The sequence below is a fragment of the Callorhinus ursinus genome, unplaced genomic scaffold, assembly GCF_003265705.2.
Source record: "Callorhinus ursinus isolate GAN/ISIS: 27379988/994484 unplaced genomic scaffold, GSC_fseal_2.0 scaffold9, whole genome shotgun sequence".
NCBI classification, from domain to species: domain Eukaryota; kingdom Metazoa; phylum Chordata; class Mammalia; order Carnivora; family Otariidae; genus Callorhinus; species Callorhinus ursinus.
The window spans coordinates 55,960,672-55,984,666 of record NW_027397071.1 but is presented as its reverse complement, the minus strand read 5'-3'; the positions used below and the strand labels follow the sequence as shown (position 1 = coordinate 55,984,666).

The following is a 23,995-nucleotide window of genomic DNA, read 5'->3' as shown; positions in this document are numbered from 1 at the left end:
GAGCTGCTTTCAGGATGTTCTCTTTGTCTCTGAGACTCGTAAGTTTTACTATTAGATGTCGGGGTGTTGACCTATTTTTATTGATTTTGAGAGGGGTTCTCTGTGCCTCCTGGATTTTGATGCCTGTTTCCTTCCTCACATTAGGGAAGTTCTCTGCTATTATTTGCTCCAATATACCTTCTGCCCCTCTCTCTCTTTCTTCTTCTTCTGGGATCCCAATTATTCTAATGTTGTTTCGTCTTATCGAATCACTTATCTCTCGAATTCTGCCCTCGTGATCCTGTAGTTGTTTCTCCCTCTTTTTCTCAGCCTCTTTACTTTCCATCATTTGGTCTTCTATATCACTGATTCTCTCTTCTGCCTCATTTATCCTAGCAGTTATTGCCCCCATTTTTTATTGCACCTCATCAATAGCCTTTTTGATTTCGACTTGGTTAGACTTTAGTTCTTTTATTTCTCCAGAAAGGGTTTCTCTAATAACTTCCACGCTTTTTTCAAGCCCAGCTAGTATCTTTAAAGTCATGATTCTGAACTCTAGGTCCGACATCGTACTAATGTCCGTATTGAGTAGGTCCCTGGCTGATGGTACTACCTCTTGTTCTTTTTGCTGAGGTGATTTTTTTCGCCTTGTCATTTTGTCCAGAGGAGAATAGATGAATGAGAGAACAAAATGCTAACAGGTTTACTACGTCTCCAGCAAATATACTGTATACAAATCAGAAAAGACCTGAAACCAGGGGAAAAGAACGGGAAAGAAAGAAAAGAGAAAGAGAAAAAAAAAAAAGAAAAAAAGATAAAAAAGATAAAAACAAAATCAGAACAATACAAAAAAAGCAGAATGTGATCAAATATGATCAGGCTAGTGCATAGATCAGTGCCACACACTAGATTTTGGGCGTATTTTGGTCTGTTAGAAAAAAGTGCCTCCTAAAATTTTAAAGGAAGAAAGACATATATGTACAAAATAAGGGTCGATACAATGAAGGGATAGAAGATGACTGTAAAGATGAAAATTATAAAAGATTTTATAAAAGGACTTGATAAGATAAGAAGTTGTTTGAAAAAAGAAAGAAGATTTAAAAAAAAAAAAGAAAAAGAAAAAAGGGAGAGAATGTGATCAGGCAGGAGACTAGAACAGAACCATACACTAGTGATTTAGGGTATATTTTGATCTGTTAGAAGAAACTGTACCTCAAAATTTTAAAGAGAGAACAACTTATATATATATATGCCAAAAATAAGGGTAACTACTATGAAGGGATAAAATATGACTCTAAAAATGAAAAATAAAAAATGTTTTTTTTTTTTTTAAAGAGATTGATAAGATGTTGGTTGAAAAAGGGAAAAAGAAAAAGAAAAGAAAAACAGTTAACAAAAATTAACTTTGATGAACTAATGAATCATGTTTAAAAAAAGCCATGAATTCTATGTGCAGTATTCCCCTAGCGCTGGGGTTCTCCCGTTCTCCTTGATCTGTAAACTTGGTCTTGGCTTGCTGGCTGTTCGTGCTGGTCTTCTGGGGGAGGGGCCTGTTGCTGTGGTTTCCAAATGTCTTTGCCGGAGGCTGAATTGCCCCGCCCTTGTTGGTCTGGGCTAAGCAAGCTGCTCCGGTTTGATCTTAGGAGCTTCTGTTCCCTGCAAGCTCTCCGTACAGCCTTGGAGGACCAGGGCAAAAATGGTGGCCTCCCAATCTCCACCTGGATGAGCTGAGACCTCGGGGCCCCACTCCTCAGTGCACCCCCAGAGAAAAGCAGTCACTCCCTTGTCCCCGGTCTCCGGCCGCACTCCGTGCTCACCCGGCCTGTGACTGAGTGTTTGTATCTCTGGCACCCGACCCCGTGTGGAGTCTCCAAACCCAGCAGATCCCTGTGGTGCGTTCCCGCGCCGCTCCTCTCCGGGAAGGAAGGGGAGTCTCTCTGGCTCTGCCGCTTGTTGGGTCCCTGCTGCAGGAGCAGTGGCCCGACTGGGCCGCGGATCACAGTTTATGGCCACCCCGAGCTGAGAGCCCATCTCTATTTTACAGATGACGGAGCCTTGGCTCCGTCTCTGCAGCCGGCTTCCCCGCTCCGATCCCTGGGAGCTCTGCCGCACTCAGGCACCCCCGGTCTTTCTGTGACCCCGAGGGTCCTGAGACCACACTGTCCCGCGAGGGTTCCACCCCCGCTTAGCCACTGGAGCGACGTCCCTCAGCGGAGCCGACTTCTAAAAGGTCCGATTTTGTGCTCCGCGGCTCTATCACTTGGTAGCGGCCGACGGAGGCCCCCTCCCCCACCGTCTATCCTCCTGAATATCGCCTCGGATTCACTTCTCCGCACGTCCTACCTTCCAGTAAGTGGTCGCTTCTCTGTTCAGAGAGTTGTTGCTACTCTCCTCTTTGATCTCCTGTTGAGTTCGTAGGTGTTCAGAATGGTTTGATCCCTATTCAGCTGAATTCCTGAGACCAGACGAAATCTAGGTCTCCTACTCCTCCGCCATCTTGCTCCGCCCCCCCAGAATTCTCTTGTAAAGGCTGGGGAATGAGGGTTGGATGGTGGATCACATAGCACTTCTTCCCTTGCCAGCTGAGGATACCCGACTCTACAGGAGAAAGGCTCAGCTGCTACACGCACCCTACTCTTCCTTGCAATGGAGAGGCCCACTGGGGTTGTAAGAAAGGGTGAGGCTGAGAAGCCAGCCACATGGGGTGGTCCAGCCAGGCAGAGCCTCGGAAGGATGGAAGGAGAGGTCACACTGGCTGACTCCATAGCTGACTTTCAAGCCACTTCTCTGCTTCCCATTGGAAGGGTGTGCTTGGTGACCACTCCAGCTTCCAAGAGAGGATTTTCATGGAGCCCAAGGAGCACCAGCAGCCAGGTAAGCGTGCAAGAGAAAATCTACCTCTGCTCCTCGCCAGCTGTGGACCTCGGCCACTTGGTTAATACTTAACAGACATGAATGCAGAGTTTGCATCTGCTAGGCACTTTACAGATGGCAGCTCATTTATTCCTCATGAGAAGGATATTCCCATCTCTATTTTACAGATGACGATATGGTAGCTCAGAGAAGTTAACTCACTCAATGTCACAGAGCTACTAGGTGACAGAACTGAGCAGCTGGGACTTGAGTCGTATACTGAAGACTTGTGTACTTTACTGTAGGAATACCGTGCCTCTGCTTCACACACACGTACATATGCATTTACCGATATTCATCAATGTGTACATGAAATTACACGATATTCCAAATCCAGGCTCAGGGAAGAAAAACAAGTTACAAGCATAGCATTCTATTTACATATTTAAAAAGCAAACACCTATGAGAAACTACAGATGTGTAGTTTCTCACAGGTGTTTAGTAGTAGAAAAACTGTGTATTTCTGTAGTCAACATTTGTGAGTATAAATACCTGGAAGACTCTAGAGGAGTAGGGTGAATGGATAATTGGTTTTCTCTGGGAAAGGAACAAGGATGGAAGGGCATGGTCAAGAGTTCGTTTTCTCCATAATGTTAAAATTATTGTCATATTCGAAAAACTCATGGTAAAACAGGGTGGTAGCGAGCGCAGGGTTAGAAGCAAACTTAGGAAAGCTTTATATTTACATGTTTTATCTTTACTGTGTTTTTAATTTTTATATTTACTAAAATATGGAGTACATGCTAAAGAAAGGCAATGTTGATAGAAACTGTAAATCATAAATTATGGGTTCCAAAGGTTGACTTAGATCATGGTATGCCTTTTTGAGGTGGGGGGAGGCGGGTGGCAGTGGGACTAAGCCATGAGAAGAAAGGCAGATGGTGGCCACTTGGGAGTAGGAACCTCTGGGCCTTCTTCCAACTCACCCACTGCTGCCAAACCTACAATGTCTTTGGTGTTTCACAGTGGACTCTTGTGTGTGCTCTGTTAGCACTCACTGGCTGTGCAATATGCACATTGGCCCAGCCCTCCCCAAACTGTTCTCACCTTTTTGAAGAATGTATGCAGGGCAGCGTGCTGGGTCTTTCTTCCGACCTCTTTGAACCTGTTCAGAGGATGATCGTGAGTCCTTCAAACCTTGTCCAAAGATCAGCTTCCTTTGAGAAGGGGACCAATCGATTGCTAGCAACGACTCCATTAGGGTTGTCTGAAGCACTGAGTGAAAAATTGCTTACATGTTCGAGTCAGTTGTGCTGATTCCAAACCCTCTTCTTCCTCTATATTGTCCAACATCACTAAGCCACCTCTGAAAAGTCCAGTGGGTACTTTCTGTGTTGATGCTAAGTGAAGAGTTAACCTGGTGTCATTAAGAACCTGAGGTCTGGAGTCAGACTCTGGGTGTGAATCTCAGCTCTTCCAACAGCTGCTTCTGTGATCTGGGTGCTTTCTTTCTAAAGTTATTGTCATTATTTGTAAGCTGCAAACAATAGGAATTTAAACCTCCCAGAGCTGTGGTGAGGATGATGGACTGATTTAAGTAAAGCATTTCACACGGTACCTGGCACAAAGTAAAAACTCAACAAATGGGGCACCTGGGTGGCTCAGTTAGTTAAGGTCTGACTCTTGATTCCGGCTCAGGTCATGATCTCAGAGTTGTGAGATCGAGCTCCTCACTGGAGGCTGCTTAAGGTTCTCTCTCGCTCCCTCTGCCCTCTCCCTCTCTAAAACAAACAAAAACACCTCAACTAATATTACGCATTATGCCTGCTTTTAAGACATTTTGTCTAATGGCTGCTTCTTTCTTAAAATTTATTTCTTTATGCTTAAAAAGGTAAGAGATACTCATCAGAGGAAAAATGTAGAATAAAATAAAAACATTCAGCACAAAGGATAAAATGGAAGTCATATGTAATCCTACTACCTGGGTTTTTGCAGGTTTTTCTTTGTGAATGTATGTGAATGCATATATTAATACAACCAAATTAGAATCTTAATGTATAGATGATTTTACACTCTGCTATATTGAATTGTTAATAAAAAAGTGGTATGGGAAATCCTGGGATAAAATATAGGTTCTACAACATTATTTTAATGACTGCATAGTCCCCGTTCATAAACTTTTACTTACTGATGTTGAAGATAAATGTGAGAGATATGGCTCCTGTCTTCAAGGAGCTTATCACTGATCATTTGGGAACAGCATCCCATTGGACATACGTAACATTTAGACAGTTTCATAGCATTGGTGATTTAGATTTCCAGTATTTCTCTCTTATAGATTATATAAGTGAAGAACATCTTTTTTTAAAAGATTTTATTTATTTATTTATTTGAAAGAGAAAGAGAGAGAGAGCATGAGGGGGGAGAGGGCCAGAGGGAGAAACAAACTCCCCACTGAGTGGGAAGCCCGATGCATGACTCGATCCTGAGATTCCGGGATCATGACCTGAGCTGAAGGCAGTTGCTTAACCAACTGAGCCACCGAGGCACCCATAATTGGTATTAACAACATCTTAATACCCATTTGTTCACTACCATGGGAATTTCCATCTTATAAATTCCAGTTTTAGGCATGGAATTACCATGTTGAACATTATGCATCTTTTAAGAGATTTTGATTTAAAAATATCTTCGAATCAAGCACTCAAAGTATTTGAGGGTGCCTGTTTCCTCACATCGTTATATATGGGATAATCACCTTTTTAGTCACTGCAATTTCATAGGCAAAATGATCTTGTCTTAATTTGAATTTCTTTTATTACAAAAATGTATGCATTTAAAAAATACTTTTTGGCCATTAGCAATATTGGAAACGTAAAGTATTTAGTAACATAACATTGCAAAAAGTGCAATTAGGTTTAGATGAGAAGTTTGTCTTCTTCCCCTCAAGCTCCCCACCACCCTCCGTCGCCCTCCCCCCTGGTTAGCATGTGCCTAACATTGCTGGATGAGGGCAAGGACTTGGTTTCCCCAGCATATAGAACAATGCCTGGCCCATAGTGGGCACTCAATAGATATTAAATGAACGAGCAGTTTCCCAAATACCATAATAAACCTTTTCTATGGATACATAAGGACCTACATGCATACTTCTTATATTTTAATAGAAACAGGAACTTACCATACCCAATCTTCTTATGTATCTTTGACATTTTTTCATATAAATTATTTAGACTTGCTTCATTTTTTTAAAATGTTGCATAATACCATAATCCAGTTAATGGGCTCTCTATTGATGAAACATTTAGTTGCCCCCTATGTCTAGCTATTGTTTATGAGCCCTTTGTATTTTTCCCTTAAGAATTATTTGTTCGTATTGTTTACTAATGTTTCTATAAACTCTTTCCATAAGCTTTTAGGAACTTTCTGTGTATTCAGGACAATAAAGTTCTGTTTACAATATACGCTATAAATATTTTCCTAATTTTCTAAGGGCTTTTAATGTTCTTATGGCTTTTTTTTACACAAGTATAAATTTTCATGAAGTTAAATCTATCTGTATTTTCATAAATATGTATTTTCTGCATACGTAGGGTGGTCTTTTTACCCCTATATAAACATTAATGTTTTCCCATACATATTCATGTCTATATACATTTGATATTTCATTTATATGGAATTTCATTAATATGGTGTGAGGTAGGAATCTAACTTTTTTTAGCAGTCTTTATTATCCCAGTTCCATTTATTTGGATAGTCTTTAGCCCTACTGATCTGAATACTTTCAATTACACATTAATTAATTATAATTTCTTGGGCTTCTGTATCTTATATTCTGTTTCATTGATCATTCTATTTTTTGCCCTTCAACAATAATTTTAAATTATTTTGTCTTTATGTTTTGAGATCTCCTTGATAGTATGTTTCCTCTCATTAAATTAACGTTTTTGTATATTCTCATTAGCTTTTCTCTTTCAGATCTGCATCAGAATATGATTGAACATGAATCTGTGATTGGAGATATAGAATTGAGGTTATGATTATAGTTGCACTGTTATAAATTACAGATCTTCCTCACTTACAACGGGGTTATGTCCTGATAAGCTCATTCTAAGGTGAATATATAATAAGTCAAAAATGCCTTTAATACACTTAACCTACTGAATATCACAGCTTAGCCTTGCCTACCTTACATGCGGTCAAACACTTACATTAGCCTATAGCTGGGCAAACTCATCTACCACAAAGCCTACTTTATAATAAAATCTTCAATATCTCATGTAATTTATTAAATACCATACTGAACGTGAAAAACAGGACGGTTTTAAGTGTATCAGTTGTTTACCCTTGTGATTGTGTGGCTGACTGGGAGCTGACCAGCATCGTGAGAGAGTATCTTACTACATATTGCTAGCCCAGGAAAAAGATCAAACCTCGAATGGGGCACCTGTTTAAGCGTCTGACTCTTGGTTTCTGTTCAGGCCATGATCTCATGGGTCGTGAGATGGAGCCCTGGGTCAGGCTCTGTGCTCAGCTGGGAGTTTGCTTGCAGGTTCTCTCCGTCTGCCCCTCCCCTCTTTCGTGCTCGCTAAAAATCAATCAATCAATCAATCAATCTTAAAAAAAAAATAAACCTCAAAGTATAGTTTCTACTGAATGTGTACTGCTTTAACACCATAGTAAAGTTGACAAATCATAAGTTGAACCATCATAAATCAGGGACCACCTATAATCAGGGAGAAGTGACATTTTTATAATGTTGAACCTTCTTTCCTCAATTTATTTAGTTACTTTATGTCTTTTGACAAGGTTTTGTAACTTTGTCAAGTTTTTAATCTAGATCTTAACATTGTCAGTGTTACATTTTTTCTTGGGTATCTTATTTTTGTGGCTATAATTAATGTAATCTATTCATACCATTAGTGTCCTAAAAGTTTATAGCAATATAGAAAATACTGATTTTTTATATACTTATTTTTAAACTAACCATCTTAATTCTCTTATTAGTTCTTACAGCTTCTGATAGATATTTCTCATTGGAAAATATAATCTGGGGGTGTCTGGGTGGCTCAGTTGGTTAAGCATCTGCCTTTGGCTCAGGTCATGATCTCAGGATCCTGGGATCAAGCCCTGCGTTGGGCTCTCCACTCAGTGGCCAGTCTGCTTCTCCCTCTCTCTCTGTGATCTCTCTTGCTTTCGCTCTCTCTCAAATAAATGAATAAAATCTTTAAAAAAAGTAGATATAATCTGTAAACATTGCTAATTTGCCCATTTTAAATACTTGATTTTTCTTATATTAGTGTATGCACTGCCTCAAATTTCAGAATAATGTTAAATAATAGAGGTGACAGCTGACAGTTTTGACCTCCGTTTGATTTTAACAGAACGCCTTCAAGTTTCACTGTTACATTTCATACTGGCTGCTGGTTTGACATAGATGTTCTTTCCCATGTGAAGGGAATTCTTTAATTCCGTTTCCAATTGAAGAGGATAATGACTTTTATCAGATGCCTTTTCGGCATCCACTAAGATGAGACAGTCTCTCTTGACCTATTAATTGCATTCCAAGAATCGACTTTATTTGGTCATGGTTTACAGCTGTGTTTAATTCGCTAATATTTAATTTAGGAATTTGATTATTCATTAGAAAGATTAGGCTATAATTTGCACTACTTTTTTGATGTTTTATTATTCTAGCTTTGAAATATGAATTGAGAAACTGTATTTTTTTTTTTTTTTCCTGTTCAACAGCTTCAATAGTGAGTCATTCTCTCCCTTCATTTGTAGCCACTCCAGGCACACCATGCTCGTTGGCCAGCCAGTTCTACCAATACCTACCCTCTGCTACCACTGCCTCTGGGTGAACTCCTGCTCATTTCCTAGGACCCAACTCCACCATCAATATTTTTGTACAGCCTTGTCCACCACTCCCATAATGGTAGCATGTGCCTTTATTCCAGCGCTAATCCTACCATAATTCACTCATCTATTAACCTATTTTTCCCATCAGATTTTGAGCTTCTGAAGCAGGGACAGGCATGTATGCATTTAAAAGAGAAATTTTTGAATCTCCAGTGCTTATCACAGGACCTGGCACACAGCAGGTGTTTAATAACTCCTTGTTACATGAATAAATTCAGGATACATTTTGCTTTAAATTTTGCCAGTGAAAAAATTTCAAAGAGGTATGTGTATGCTTCTTTGCCTTTCTTTGACAATAAAATAGAGATAATAATCACTCACTGCCATTCTGCACACTTATCAGAGAAGCTGTGCTGGGAGAATGGATGTGAAAGGATAAAGGATAAAGTCAAAGAATTAAGCACAAAAATACACAATAGCTATCAGACTGTCTTTGATATTAATAATAGGTAATGTGCACTGAGCATTTACTATGGTCCAAGTATGGAATTATCAAATTTATTTCTCATAACAGCCCAATGAGGTAGACATTATTGTCTCAATTTTACATGTGAGCGAGCTGAATTTTAGAGAGCTTAAGTGACTTGTCTGAGGTCAAACAATGGGCAAGTCGTGCAGCCAGCACCAAAACCAAGACTTTCGGAATTCAGGGTTCAACTCTCTGGAAGTTGCTCTATATCAACTCATCAGTAAAGATAGTACACTCAATTTATATGAGAGAAGAGACAAATGATAAGCAAAGGGTGGAAATTCGGTCAAACACTCTACTTCCCTGGTGTTGTCTTAGTTTAGTGCCCAACAGAGAGAGAAAAAAACAACTCAGGAGACTATCAACCTGTTTGCCTTTGGTAAAATCTGCCTCTCTCCTGATGAAAGTGGGCTCCACTGAGTAAGGCTTCCTTTCTTTTTAGCTTATGCTATGATGCTGCTTTACCCCAAAAGGACACACATGGGACTGTGTGAGCATGGGTCCCCTTTCTGCTTCTGTGAAGGGGACAAGCCAGGTGAGAGGAGACAACTTGCCTTTAATAATTAAGTTCCTGCAGTCTTGAGCTCCTGGCCCTGAGCTATAGGTGAGTGCCGGTGACCCATGATCTGAAACACTACAGATTTTGGGGTTCCCTCCCCCCAAAGGGGACGCAGAGTAGAAGTGCCGAAAGTAGAGTGTGAAGACGAGCCTAGCACTTTCCTGTGGATAGTATCCCAGCCCGGACTGCCATGGATTTCATCTCCAACCCCGCCTGCCTGGTGCCCCCCTCCAGGCTGTGACCCCAGCATGAATGACAGAAGTGGTGAGAGGTGTTCAGAAGATTAAAGGCCCAAGTGACTGGAGGCTGCGGTCTCGCAAGAATATTTAGACATTTTCCACTTGGCAGTCATTAATATTCTCCAGCAAAAGATGCACAGAAACCCTGTTCAAAAAGGTTCCCTCTTCAGATTTCTGTGCCTTGGAAGGTAAAGTGAATGCTAGGGTTTTGTTTTGAAATTAAATATTCATTAGACTGGGTTAGAGCCATTACCGTTCTTGAGAATAAAACTGAATTTTTGCCTTCGTTTTAAAACAACTACAGTCATTTTGCTTAAGAATAAATTTCTGTCCCGAATCAGTCAGGGTATCGTGTGGTGTGATTTTTCTAATAGAAAAGTCCCTACTTAGAATTGGATACAGAAAGACTCCAAGTATCCCACAGCGGGTGCATGGGCATTTCGACGTCACAGACACCGTGTAAACAAAAGCACCCACAAACTACGGGGTGGGGGACTTGGGAATTGGATCCTGGGCACTGTGCCGGCCTCTGGGTGAGCTCTTTGGCTCTGTTCATTGATAACTACTCCAGAACATCACTGAAGTTTGTTTCCTAGGCTGTAAAATGGGGACCACACTGTTTCTTTGGTTGTATAAAGATTTAGATAGGAATTAGAAAATGAATGATGCAGAGTAGGAACACAACAGTGGCAGTGATAATTCACATTTTCCCAGAAGTCCTGAGGACTGGTCACTAAATGGCTTAAGAGCCATTTAGATCTGTTTAGGTTTTTTATTTTTCTTTCCCCTAATCTTTCAGGCACCATTGCTCACATTTCCCTTGAATTTAAACACCTTTTAAAAGCTTTCAAACTCTGAAGGTTGATTTCAATGAAACCTGTTTTTATTCTAGGCGTTTTTCCTACTGTCATTCTCGGTAAAACAAAAAAAACAGTTACTGTCAAAACAACAAGGGTTTGCTCTCCAGCACAAAATGAAAGCAGATATGTCTGCCTGATTTATTTTGGAATCTGCCTAGCAGTTAAATAGGACACCTTTTAATTTGTCGCTTCTTTAAGATTCATTTACATTGGAAAAGGAAATCACCAGCCCTTGGTGTCAGCTAAACTGGAACTAGCTGGGCCAAAAGGTATATTCTTCATCCCTCACACATACACCCTTTTAAAAGTGCCAATTAAAGGAGAAACTATGTACTTAGCCACATACTTAGGTGACATCGAATGGATTTTTATTTTTACTTTAAACCGGAGGAACTTAGAAATCTAACTTATTACCAAAGATCTACTAAAGTTCTGGGAGAGAAAGTCAATGCCGTTTATGCAGAACCGTTTATAAGAGTAAATATCCAACTGTTTTTCACAATTAAAATCAACTATGATGAGTAAGCAGACTCAAAAGTCAAACCTCAACTCTACCATTTGCTGGCTGGAGAAGTTAACTGAATCTCTCTGTGTCTTTTTAAATCTCTAATTTGGGGACTATATCTACGCATGTTGTTTAGAAAAGTAAGTGAGGCAATGGACAAAAAGCATATAGAACCGACTGGGTGCATTATTAGTTGCTCAAAAAGTGTGAGCCACTGTTATTCAGAAGACCTTGTGTAACATTGTCTAGCAATTTGACCCAGGAGTGAGAATTTCTCACTGTATGAAAGTTGCTTCTTCTGTTTGCTCCAAATTTATTTTGTTGGAATTTTAGCCCATTCCCTCATTTTCTCAATGTGGCCAAAACATCTGTTTAATACTTCCTGTATAATGAGGTCACATTGAGGACATGTATAATCATTAACATAACCATTCCTAGACAGGGGTGTTTTTTTGGCATCTCAATGATCTAATCTGGCTGATTACTGGATAGACAAACTAATTTAGTTTTAAAATGAAATGAAAATCTCACACATATACACACACACACATACATGCATGAATATACATATATACACATATATACTCTTCTCCCTGTTCTTCAATACACATCAAAGTCAAGGTCCCGCTTCAAACTATTTTTTTTGGGGGGGGGTCTTATGTTGTCTCATGTTTTTTGATGTGGAGTGTGTGGGGGAATGTGAAAGAAGATAAATGCTTCCTTCTTTGGGGCCCTTAAAGCAGATGAGCTTGCACTGAATTAGGGCAAACTCTTTGAGGGTATAGATTAATCTCAGTGTTCAAACCAGCAGTTTAGCAGGTGTTTTTTTTTTTAGGGGAAGACACAACTCATAGAGCTAGTCCCAGGGTCTTTCCCAATTTTGGAAGACCGGTGCTACCTGTAGTCCAAACACCACATCTATACAGGGTGTGACTTTTCTGATGACATCCTCCTCATTCTTCGCTGTGACTGCTTCTCCAAGCATAGCAAGTGCCTGAAGTCAATTGAGGATGAGCTGATCTAACTCCTCCATGAAGCTTTCTCTTTCTGGCCCAGTGCCAGGAAGACTGAGGCCTTTTTCCGGTCAGATGGAAGCTTACAGAGAAGCGATTTCATCTTCCAGTCCTTCGTTGGAGTATCCAGTAGACACTTGTGGAATAAAACCAGGCTAAGCTGTTGTTCTCAAACATGTTTATTTGTTAACAGTTATACATGGCGTGTTACAGAAATTAATGGAAAATTTCTAAAAATTTCACTGTTGTTGAATGTATTGTACATAAAGTTAAAAATAATGTGTCCATATATGTTAACAAACTGTCATCTGAGGTAAAGTTAAAGTAGGTCTAGAAATGTACTGCAAACAGTCATTTTCTCTTTCTCATCTTTATTAAAAAAATATGTGTCAGAATGCAGAAATTGAAATGAACCAAACCCACAGAGTAAACATTTTTTTTTGAAAGAAGGTGCCCGGTACATGACATGATGGGGTTTCAGTAGACACTGGGATGAGTACGGATCATAAGGAAAGTCTCGCGGCACTGGAAGATCGAAGAGCTACGGGTCATGGGGACAGAATGACAGGTGGCGTTTCCCTGGTTTCAAAATTTAAAGTGACAAATTTAGTGCTAGTGAAGGATGAGGAATTAACAGTTGTACACACAGATTTTCTATCGATCTAACTGGAACTGGGCAGACTCCCCATGGCCTTTTGGTATTGGCTCCTCGGCTCTTACTCAGAAATTCCACTGTACTCTTGGGATAGGATATGGTGATTCTGAGCTCACCCAACAGTGCTTGTTAAAACTCAGAATTCTGCTAATGATCACATGGATGGCAGTTGAAAAATCTCGACTTTATTTCCCTCACTTTCATGCATCACATGGGCATCTTTGTTAAGTTCAGAGCCAGTTACACATTCGATCGCATTCAGTGAATGATGACAAGTCCACTGGGCTGTCACTTTCTGCTAAGAAATTAACTCCAGACAGTGTACCCGAAGCAGCAACATCGGTCAGCGTTCACTTGGAACATGTCACAAGCAACCCAAAGAATCGGTATAATGGTGTGATGCTGCAAGACAAACTGAAGACAGCCACGGTGAGGGAGAAGAGATAGCACCACTTGTTTAGAATCAGAATCACAGACAACAGAGCAATGGAAGCCCTTTCCCCCAGGGGAACTGCCTATCCTACCCAAACCCCAGGAAACAGAATCGAACCGGTTTCAGGACGACTCTCACGGTCATCACACCTTTCCCATTTTCCCCTTCACGTGAAAGGATGACTTAATTATAAAATGGATGCACATTCCTGGAGAAATCACATGGACCAACAGGTGATAGTTACAGAGGGGGGTAAATGGCCCTTCTCACTTTTCTGGTTCTTTGGACCTTCCACGTTAGGATGACTTTGACATATGTTCTGTAAGGACATTTGGTCAGTTGACCTAACTGGAAAAAGAAAATACGTTCCAGTGACCTGATGGTGTAAAATTTGGGCCTCGAGCAGTAATGATTACCTTGATTTTCGATTTTCTCTTTGTGAACAAGTATACTTTCTTTCCAGTCACTCTACTTTCTATTGGATAGGAAGAACCACAGTACACAGACCTATTTAAGTCAATCATATCAGTGTCAATTCTCCTTTCCCAATTTGAAAACCAAGTGATGATAGGTAACCCCAAATCCAGTTAATCACATGGTCCTCTAATGTTTTCTCCTTAGTGTTAAACCACTAAATTCAACATACTGGAACTGCATAGGAACATCAGGAAAATACACGTGACCTGTAGAACAATTCTCTGTAGGGCAAAAATATATAGATTCTTTATGAAAAATCATGTGCTAAACATACGAACTGAACACTGCACTTTTTGTCTCATGAGTGTAAAAAAAAGGAAGCTTAAACTCCTCTGTTTCACATACAGACAGTCCAGCGATCTCTACGGGGGGTGGATGGGAGTGAAGAGGTGGGAGGGAGTTTCAGAATTTGAAGGACAGGCCTTCAAAATGTGAACGTTTTCTTGGTTTCCGCCAATGGCGGGCACTCCTGCGGAAAGGCTGGAGTCAATGGTGGGGACACGTGCTCCCTTCCTGTTCACTAGCTGCCAATTGGCCAAGTGCTCCGGCCAGCCATCCCTGAACTCCGGCTTCCTCCCACATGCTCCACAATAACATCTGGGGAGAGAGCCCCATCCATCAGGTCTGTCACATCCTGCACTCAATCTGCTACCTTCTCTACAGTGTAATGGCATTATTAAAAAGCATTTTCATTAACATTTATATTTACAAAAAAAAATGGCAATTTCTTTTTTTCATTAGAACTCCTTAAAGCCATTTCCCTTAAATATTTAAAGAGTTTAATGGTAAGGTTTTTGTTTTTTTTTTCAAGTTAGAAAATAAAAATCCCATTTGAATTTTCTGATGTACAAAAAGAGATAGAGATGAACCATCGTGATCCCGGAATCAGTTTGTTATTCTGAATATTCATGTCACCATTGTTCCACTAGAAGGTCGGTTTTAAGATCCAAAACCACATTACCAGGATTGTACCAGAATTATTTGGCAAATGACTTTTCTTTGAAAATGGCACGTGGAGAAGACACTTGTCTGCATAGCAACACAGCAGCAAGATATCGGAAAAATAAAAAATATTTTATTGTACTTAAGAGTTTAGAGCTTCTGAGGAAATCAGATGCGTTTTTCGTCTTTCTCATCAATGGGATCCGATGTCCTTTCCTACTCACAGAATGAAGGTTCCAACCCAAAGCTGTCTTTCTTCACCAGGATGCAGAAATAGCTAACGGGTTGTTTTGGCAACATTCTTGATCATAAAGAATAACCAACCACTTATTTGTCTTGTGATTTTCAAGTTAATTCAGTTCATATGAGGCTTTTCTTTTCCAGTTAGATTTCCTCACCCATATCTAAAAAAAGTCAAAAGCAATACAAAAATTTTTACACCCATTAGTTTTCAAACATGACAAAGGAAAGGGGAAAAAAATGGCAGACCAGGCCCTGTGGAGTGATGAAAGGACATCGTCACATGTCAAAAAGCATATGGATAAGGATACTGTAGTCACAGAGGACCTCTTGCTTTTTGTCTAAAAGCAGTCAGTGCCAACCCTGTTGTCACTCTCTGAGGCCTGTCACTCCACATTTGATGTCTTTACAGCGGTCAACAGGTCGAGAAATAAAAAGAGAATTATGATTTCACATACTGGGTCATCTTAAACCCACACTAAGAGAGCTCAGAATATTTGCTGGGTAAGCATTTGCTTGATTTGTGACTTAATGTTGGGTATGATTTTTTATACTTTTCTTTTTTTTTTTTTTTTTTGTGCTGCCATAGTCATCTGCCATTGGTTGCCAAAAACTCTTAGTTCCCTCTTCCAAATGAGTTCCATTGGGCAATCATGAATTTCGTCGTGGGATGAGGTGAGGTGGAAGAATACAAGAGAGCCTGTCGTGATGCTGATTTCCATGCCAGTCGTGAAGTACCTGCCATGAGCTCACCTCGATGCTACTTCTTAGGTCTGTTGATCTGTGCATATAGAGGCTCCAGCTCCTGGGGACAGAGGGACAAAGTGAGACCTGCTCTTTTCCAGATAGGATTTTCTGAGACAGTTAGAGAAGGAGGGTTTGGGATTAGAACAGAAAGATGACAGTTTATGATGGATGACCTTGGGTAATTTTTGGATTATTTGATCATGACGCACGTCATTTTGGCAACTACTTTTAATCATCAAGAATAACTACTCACCCAGTTTTGTCCTTGGTTTTCAAACTGAGACTGGTTTCCTAGTTAGGGAAAAAAGCATGATGTAGCAGAGAGAGCTGGACAAACTGTGTGGGCAGGACACTTGGCCTTTCTAAGCCTCAGTTTTCCCAACCATTAAATGGGAATAATACAGTTTTTCCTACAGGGTTCTTGAGAGAATTAGAGATATTACACATAAAGCATCTGGCATAATGCTTGGCAGTAAGAGGTCTTCAGAAAATGGTAACAATCATCCTGAGTCAAGTGCACATTTCTCCAACATAGTTTTATGAAAGTCTACTTGAAACCGCTGAAATTCTATTTCAAACGGCTCTTTGGTTTCCACAAACAGCACACTCTGGAGCAAGAGAAGCAGCAATTAGGATGTTAGCTTTTAGTTAAGAGCTTCCGGGACTTGTTCCCATTCAATCTCGTGTTCTGGGGTTGGCCCATCATTTGCCTGTACCTGCGGAACTGGCTGTCCTGAGATATGCCGGGATTTTCACCAGTATAGGATAAGGCAAACCCTCAGTCCAAAGTAGATGGGAAATGATGTTTAGCCCTGTTGAAACTACTTCAGACCTCTTCATGTTGAAGTGGCCCAAGGTGCGCTGGCCAAGCAGATCAGATCAGGACTCTGGTCTTAAGCATACATAGGCCCTTCCTTTCAAACTGACCTTTTGCTGTCACTCTCGGATATTTGTGCCAGAATTAAGTGGACACAGTGATGTCTTCATTCTGTCATGTTTCCCGACAACCTGTGTGCTGCCACGTGAGTATAGATCCTTTCTATTTGCTGATTTTCTTGAACCATCAGATTGAACAGAGATTCTGTGAGCCCCGACTATGTGTCTGGCACCATGCTAGCTATCTTCAAGTACAGTGTCTTTTTAACTTATCGTGGCAGCCTTGGCAAGCAGATGCTTTATCTCCTTTGCAAATGGGAAATCACATGCAGAGAAGTTAAGTAATTTGTCCACGGTCCCACGGCTTGCAAGTTTGGGACATGAGACCCGAAAGTAGGTCCAGTGCTTTTTCTAGTCTATTACAACAACTGTCGTAAAAAAAGAAAAGACCAATCCTTCAGTTTGTAGTGTTCTAGAGGGCTTCGGAGTTTACAAAGCACCCTCGTGTCTTCTTTTATCTGCCTAATGGTCCTGGGAGTGGCTTTTATTCTATCTGTCTCGTTTTGCAGATAACAACTGCAGGTCAGAGAAGTGGTGTGACCTCAAGGTCATTTGCTGCACTTCATGCACTTAATAGACCACTGCTTGCTTTTATTATAAAGTGGGAATGGAGTAAGAGAGAATTTTGTCCAGATCCATCATTTTACAGATGAAGAATCTGAAGCCTAGAGAAAGGAGTATTTGTTTCCCCAGAGTCAAAGGTTACTTAGAAACCATGTCATGGACAGAATCCAAGACTCCTGCCATCCAATCCAAGATGTCTTCTCCTGGACCACATCATGTCTGTATTCTTCCAGGGAAAAGCATCTTCCTACCCTTTGAGGTCCCCTATTCTGGAACAGAACAGAATACCCAAGATACGGATTTCTCTATGCTTTCCACCCGTGGGACTTCATACTACTCTTGGGAATGTAAAGAGTAAGTGTAATCCTTCTCCCAAATGCCTGATGACAGAAAATATGGAAGCCCGTTATTCCATATCCCACCTCTGGGTTGCTGCTTGCCAGGCCCTTCTGCTATTCTACATATGTTGACCTAGCATAGTAGGTGCTCAATGAAGGTTGGTTGGATTCACGACTGACTATGATACAGTTTCTACTTTCTTCACTGTTCTGATCACTTTGTCCTAAATACACTCCAGTTTGGCTTTAGTCTCTCAAAATCTCATCTAGCAAAATCTATAGCAAGTTAATTTATTATGCACCTGATCCACTCCCTGCCACTGCCTTGAAATGTTTCAAATACCTGTGGTAAGGCCAAGGCCAACCATGTAACTTTATTGTGTGTTTGTGTTCTGTGGGTGGGCTGGGTGGAGCCAAGGTAGAGCGGTGATGTCAAGTACAAGTTCTGGGGAAAAAAACGTGTTCTGCCTGTGCTGGGCTAGAGGATGTATCTTCATCTTTCCTGGGTAGAACTGCGCAGCCCACTCTTCCTTTTGGGGACCCTAAGAAGTCAGGCCGCCTTGATCTTGCCCTACAATTTGCTTTATTCTAATTTTGGAAACTAATTTATTCAACTGAGAATGACACCTAAAAACAGAAGAAGACAGCAGGCTCAGACAGGGTAATTAATGCCACACTGCATTAACTTTCTGCAGCTGAGATAAATATTCACACATCTCCTGCTTGCTGGAATTTAGCTTCAAATACCCATCACAACAGCAGTAAGGACTGCAGTCAACTCTCAATTATCCCCAGTAATGAAGGGGAGCAGTGGTGTGGAAAACCCCAAGCAGCAGATAATCCCAAAGTCTGACACCGTGATGCATTATACGTTCTGGCAATAGCTTTACCTTCCTTGTTACAGAATCGTAGACTGTCAGAGCTGGAGGGGAGTAAGAAATCATTTGATCCAGAAATTTCCGCCCTGGCTTCTGGCAAGGTCGTGATGGGGTCTTTAGGCTATTTTCAATATTCCAAAGGCCTAAATGGAATCATACATTCACACAGCACCCTGTTGATATTTTTTGTTTTCTTTTGGCAGCTTTGACCACATCTCTGCCCTCCTTCAAATCCTTCAAAGGCTCCCCATCACACACAGGGTAAGGTCAAAGCTCCTTAGCTGAGCACACGAGACCCATTCGTCTCATAACCCATTAGAGCTAATAAATGCTCCTTCCAGACCGTGAATGAATCAAAGCTCAACCTTCAGGTCACGTAAATCATGTTTTTTTTTTTTTTTTTTTTTCCTCCAATGTCTTTATGCCTCTGCCAGAATGATCTTTTTTGAAATGGATTTGGTCATGCCATTCTCCTGCTCGAAAACAACCCTCCTGACTCCTTATTACCCCAAGGAAAATGCAAACCCATCAGGGTGGTACATGAGGCCCTTCCAACATGGTTCCACCTTCTTGCCCAGCCTTATCACCTTCCATTCTCTCTCCTATGCCCCACCTTGGGATCACCTGACACGACAGGATTTTCCTAGCTCTAAGACTGTTCAGGCAGTTCCTTGTGCTTTTGGGGCCTCTCTTTGTCCCGCAACGGGAGTTCATACTTTCAGACCCAGCTCCTATATAAAGGCTTCTTGGACTCTGCAGGTGATGTGGGCCACTCTGTTCTCACTCAGAATTGGGACATGATGGAACTCACTCTGTGGAACATACTAGAAGATCACATGATGCAGTGCACACAGAGGTCTATACAGAGCACTGAAGGAGTCTAGGACTGGAGGACTCTGTGCAGGTTAGTTAACTCCTCTGAGTCCCAGATTCTTCCCTAGTAAAATGAGGCTATCCTCTCTATGAGAGGTGTGGTGAGGATTGAAGGAGAAAATATACATTGATTATCTAGCACAGGGCCTGACACATAGGAGATACTCCAAAAAGATTAGGTCCCTTCTGTCTGGGTATGTGATTTTATCCTTCCTTTGCAGAAGGTGGTTTCAGGCCTGACGATCACTTGTAGGTGGCTTCTCCTTCATAGCACCTAGGAGCACCTGCAACTGGGCTCTGTTAGGAAGTGTAATAATGGCTCTGGGGAAGCCCAGGGAAATGGTGCAGAAAGAATGTGGAGTTAATCTAAACAAACTGGTTGCACAGCTCCATGGATAAGAGACTTCCACATGTTTGCAGACTATTTCCAGTATGAATTATGTGCTCACGTACAGGAGCCACGTAGAATTACAGAATTAGGGTAATAAGAGCTTATATTTACAGAAACATTGACAGTCTATCGGGACGTTCTTATCTCATATACATGATCTCATTTGGGTGTCACACTGAGGCTCTACCCTGGGTATTCCTATCTCTACTGAGAGCGAAGAAGCAAGCCTCCTCCAAGCTTGGTGACTCGCCCAAGGTCACTCAGCCAGCACAGCACAGAGCTGGGATATAACCAGGTTTATTTTATTTGTTTTTTGGCTATTTTTAAATTGCAGTATAATATATATGGCATAGCATTTGCCATTTTAATCATTTCTAGGTGTCCAATTCAGTGGCATTAATTATGCTTGCAATGTTGGGCAACACTTTCATCACCCCAAACAGACTACTCATTAAGCAGTAACTCCCCATTCCCCTGCAATCTATGTTCCACTTCTATGAATTCACCTATTCTCATTTTAAAATCAGTTTCATTGAGGTATAATTTGCATACATTGCAATGTTCTCACTTTTAAGTGTGCAGTTTGATGAGTTTTGACAAACATACACACCCGTGTGGCCTTCCTCACCACAATCAAGCTATAGAACTTCCCAAACCTTCACTGTGTCCTTTTCAGTCAACCCCCCCACTCCAGTGCCAGCAACCACTGGTCTGCTTTTGACCACTGTAGATTAGATCTGTGTTTTTCTAGAGTTTCATGGAAACGTGTCCAGGGGTCTGTAAGCCCACTGTCCTCTCCACTACCTAATGTGCTCCCTCTTGGAGAGTGTCAGAGCAAGAAGGGCCCTCGGCCTGACCCTTCTTGCCTGCAGGAAGAAAGTGAGGCCCCAGACTTGAGGGCTGTTTCTCCTGAAGGTGCACTGGAAACAGGGGACAGCAGCCCAGGCTGTGGACTCCCGCTTCTGGGCCTGCTTCCTCACTCTCCCCGCTCCCAGGTGGCCCCACGTTTCTGGCTCGACGAGCAGAGGCAAACAGTTTCCTATGAGCCCCCATTTTAAAGCCAATTATGCTTAGTCCTCTGCACCCCTTTCAATTTTTGGAAAATCTGGGCCACCTCTACCAAACATACGTCCCTTGAAAAAATGTTTAGTGGAGAGAAGTCTCAGCATGCTGAGAAAGGTGGTCTCCGATGTGAGGGCCAAGTGCCCCATGCAATCTGCTTGCTGACCGAGCCTGTCTATGACCAGGGGGTGAGAGCAACATCTAGCCAAGCCAGGGGTCAGACCGGAGCCATGGGTGAGCCAAAGCTTGAGTCCCTTAGCACCACCCTGCCCAGGCCACCATGAGCCCCAACGCTGGGGCCCGGTTCCGTGGGGTCTTACATGTCCTGTCTTCGTAAATGAAAAAGCTGCTGGTACAGCCAGAGTGGACATGAGGCTGAAATAACTTAAAGTTCTACCTGAAGATGTGAAGAGAGTCATCAAAAACGCAGGGGTCTCAGAGCCAGAAAGAGCCCAGTAATCCTCACTTCCTGCATGACCTTAGGCAAGCATTTTACCTGGGCCTCAGTTTCTTAATCCATAAAATGGGGCTTGTAACATCTACCTCAAGGGATTGTAACAAGTAATAAATGAGCTCAATGACATAAAAGATTTTAGCAAGTGCTGGGAGTCTTTGAATAAAAAGGAAAAAAAAAAACCCACAAAGCTTTCTGATCACTTTCAGCCTGAATGTCGGCCTTTTGGGGTAGAAGTCTTTCACATACAGGTCGAATTTAAGACAAATACCTTAGAGACTGACACGGCTGCCAAATACACCTGCTTCCTGAGGTCTCAGGGTGCTGAAACCCATTTGGTGAATGCAGAAAAGCAGAATCTGAGTCCCTGGGGGGGGGGGATCCTGCATATGTTCTGATAAATTCTGCATTTCTCCAACAATGGTGGACACCAATTATCTGCTTTGAACATGTACATCATCTTTCTTGACCCTGTCACATAGCAGATGAAGACACGAAGTTGCTGACACCAACTCTCTGCCATAAGCAGAGAGTCCTGTCCAGGGTAAACTCCTGGTCATCAGGAGTGGGTTCTGGGTCTCAGGCCAATAACGTCCAGGAACCCTAATCAAGTCAGCATATTTAAAGGTCTTCTGTCCCGTCCTTTGTTGGAATAAGGACAGGTGGGGGGAGGGGTGCTGTGGGAAGATCTTGTCTGCAGATTGGGTCTTCCAGGCTCTGACCAGGTGACCCAGGCAGGTTAGGAGGTCCCAGAATGTCAGTGGGGAGGGCATATGGGAATTGTTTTACGGAAGAGAAGAACCAGAGGTCGGAAATGAAGCCATCTGCCTCAAGTCATACAGCCGTTAAGTTGAAGAGAAGCTGCTTAAACCCATGTATTCTGGTCTGGGTGAGAACTCTTGAGTTATTTAATCTGGATACAGATTCAAATCCTAGCCCCATTATGAGTGAATCTTATGATTTCAGCAAGCCATTAACTTCTCCACCTTACCTGTCCTATCTGTGAAATGGGAATGATAAAAATATCTAAGTGGGTTCCCCAGAGGATTGAATTAGGTGATGTTTACAAAAGTGTTATAAACATGCTTATAATTTTTTAAAATATATTTTATTATTAGTAGTAAATGAAAGGCATGGTGATTGCCTTCTGCAGAGTGATTCTAGAAATAGCAAATGGGATCTAAATCAGAGGTCAGCAAGCCATAACCCATTGGCTAATTTTGGTGGCTCTCTGTTTTTATTTTCTTATATTCTTTTTTTTAAATTTAAATTCATTTAGCCAATATGTAGTACATCATTAGTTTTCAGTGTAGTGTTCAATTACTCATTAGTTGCATATAACGCCCGGTGCTCTTACATCACGTGCCCTCCTTAATGCCCAACACCCAGTTGATAAAGTATTTTTTTTAAAGATTTATTTATTTACTTATTTGAGAGAGAGAATGAGAGAGAGAGAGAGAGAGAGAGCACATGAGAGGGGGGAGGATCAGAGGGAGAGGCAGACTCCCTGCTGAGCAGGGAGCCCGATGCGGGACTCGATCCTGGCACTCCAGGATCATGACCTGAGCCGAAGGCAGTCGCTTAACCAACTGAGCCACCCAGGCGCCCCCCAGTTAATAAAGTATTTTAAATAAAGTATTATTGGAACTCAGCCACATCCATTCCTTCATGCACTGTCTTTTGCTGCTTTCCTTCTCTAACAGTAGAGTAGTTGCAACAGAGACCTGGCCCACAAAGCACAGATAGTTATAAAGAGTTTGCTGACCTCTGGTCTAAATGATCAGCATATTCTGCTTGTGCCCACTCCTCTAGTGACTTAAAACCATATTGAAATCTTGCTGTGCCCAGTCTGGTTTTCTCCTTTGACCTCCAGATAAAATCCAGCAGCCTTCTGGCATCTCCACTTGGGTGTGTCTCATGTGCATCTCAAGTACAACTCAAGTTCAAAGCAAACCCGCCCTCTTTCTGCTCACGCATGCCATCCTGTGTTCTTTAGCACAGTGACTGGGCACCCCCTAGATTCCCAAATCAGGAATGTGGGGCTCATCCTAGGTTATGTCCTCATCCTCACTTCCCATTTCCCTTCAGGCTTAACCTTCTCCTGATTTCATTTTTAAATATTTCTGGGCACCAAGCCCACCTCTCCAACCTGGCTGACCTGGCCCGTGGCCGGGCCCCTCCCATCTCCTGACTGCATGACTCCCAACACCTTGGGTTGGACTTGCCTCTGAGCGCTATGTCCATGAGACAGACAGATTATTTTCTTTTTTTTTTCTTTTTTTTGGTGTGGTTCCCTGGTTTAAGGCTCTGCTGCTTCATTCTATTTAAAACCGGGATAGTAACAATAATCCCAAACACATGTATTCTGCTTTCAGAGCTTACAAAGCACTTTCATATTCATGATTTCTGATTTCTGGAACAGCCTGGGGAGGGACCTGTTATAATTAATTATCCGTATGTATCCATGGGAGGGACCAGGGTATCAAGGGGTTACGTGCTTGCCTAAGGTCATCCGCTTTAAAACCATAATCCGGACCTAAGTCCCCGACTCCGTGCATTTTTCTTTCTTTTTAAGAAGATTTTGTTTTTGTTTTTGTAGATTCTTC

At 41.7% G+C, this 23,995-nt stretch overlaps 1 protein-coding gene across 11 annotated transcripts in view; it reads right to left on the bottom strand.

Annotated features, from left to right (window-relative positions):
- Positions 1–12,225: 12,225 nt before the first annotated feature.
- Positions 12,226–23,995, bottom strand: part of DAB1 (DAB adaptor protein 1) — a 1,161,086-nt gene continuing 1,149,316 nt past the window's right edge. For all 11 annotated transcript variants that reach the window (XM_073896666.1, XM_073896672.1, XM_073896674.1 and 8 more), the window contains one exon: positions 12,226–15,951. The gene's annotated coding sequence lies outside the window, so the exon portion shown is untranslated. The remainder of the gene's footprint in view (positions 15,952–23,995) is intronic.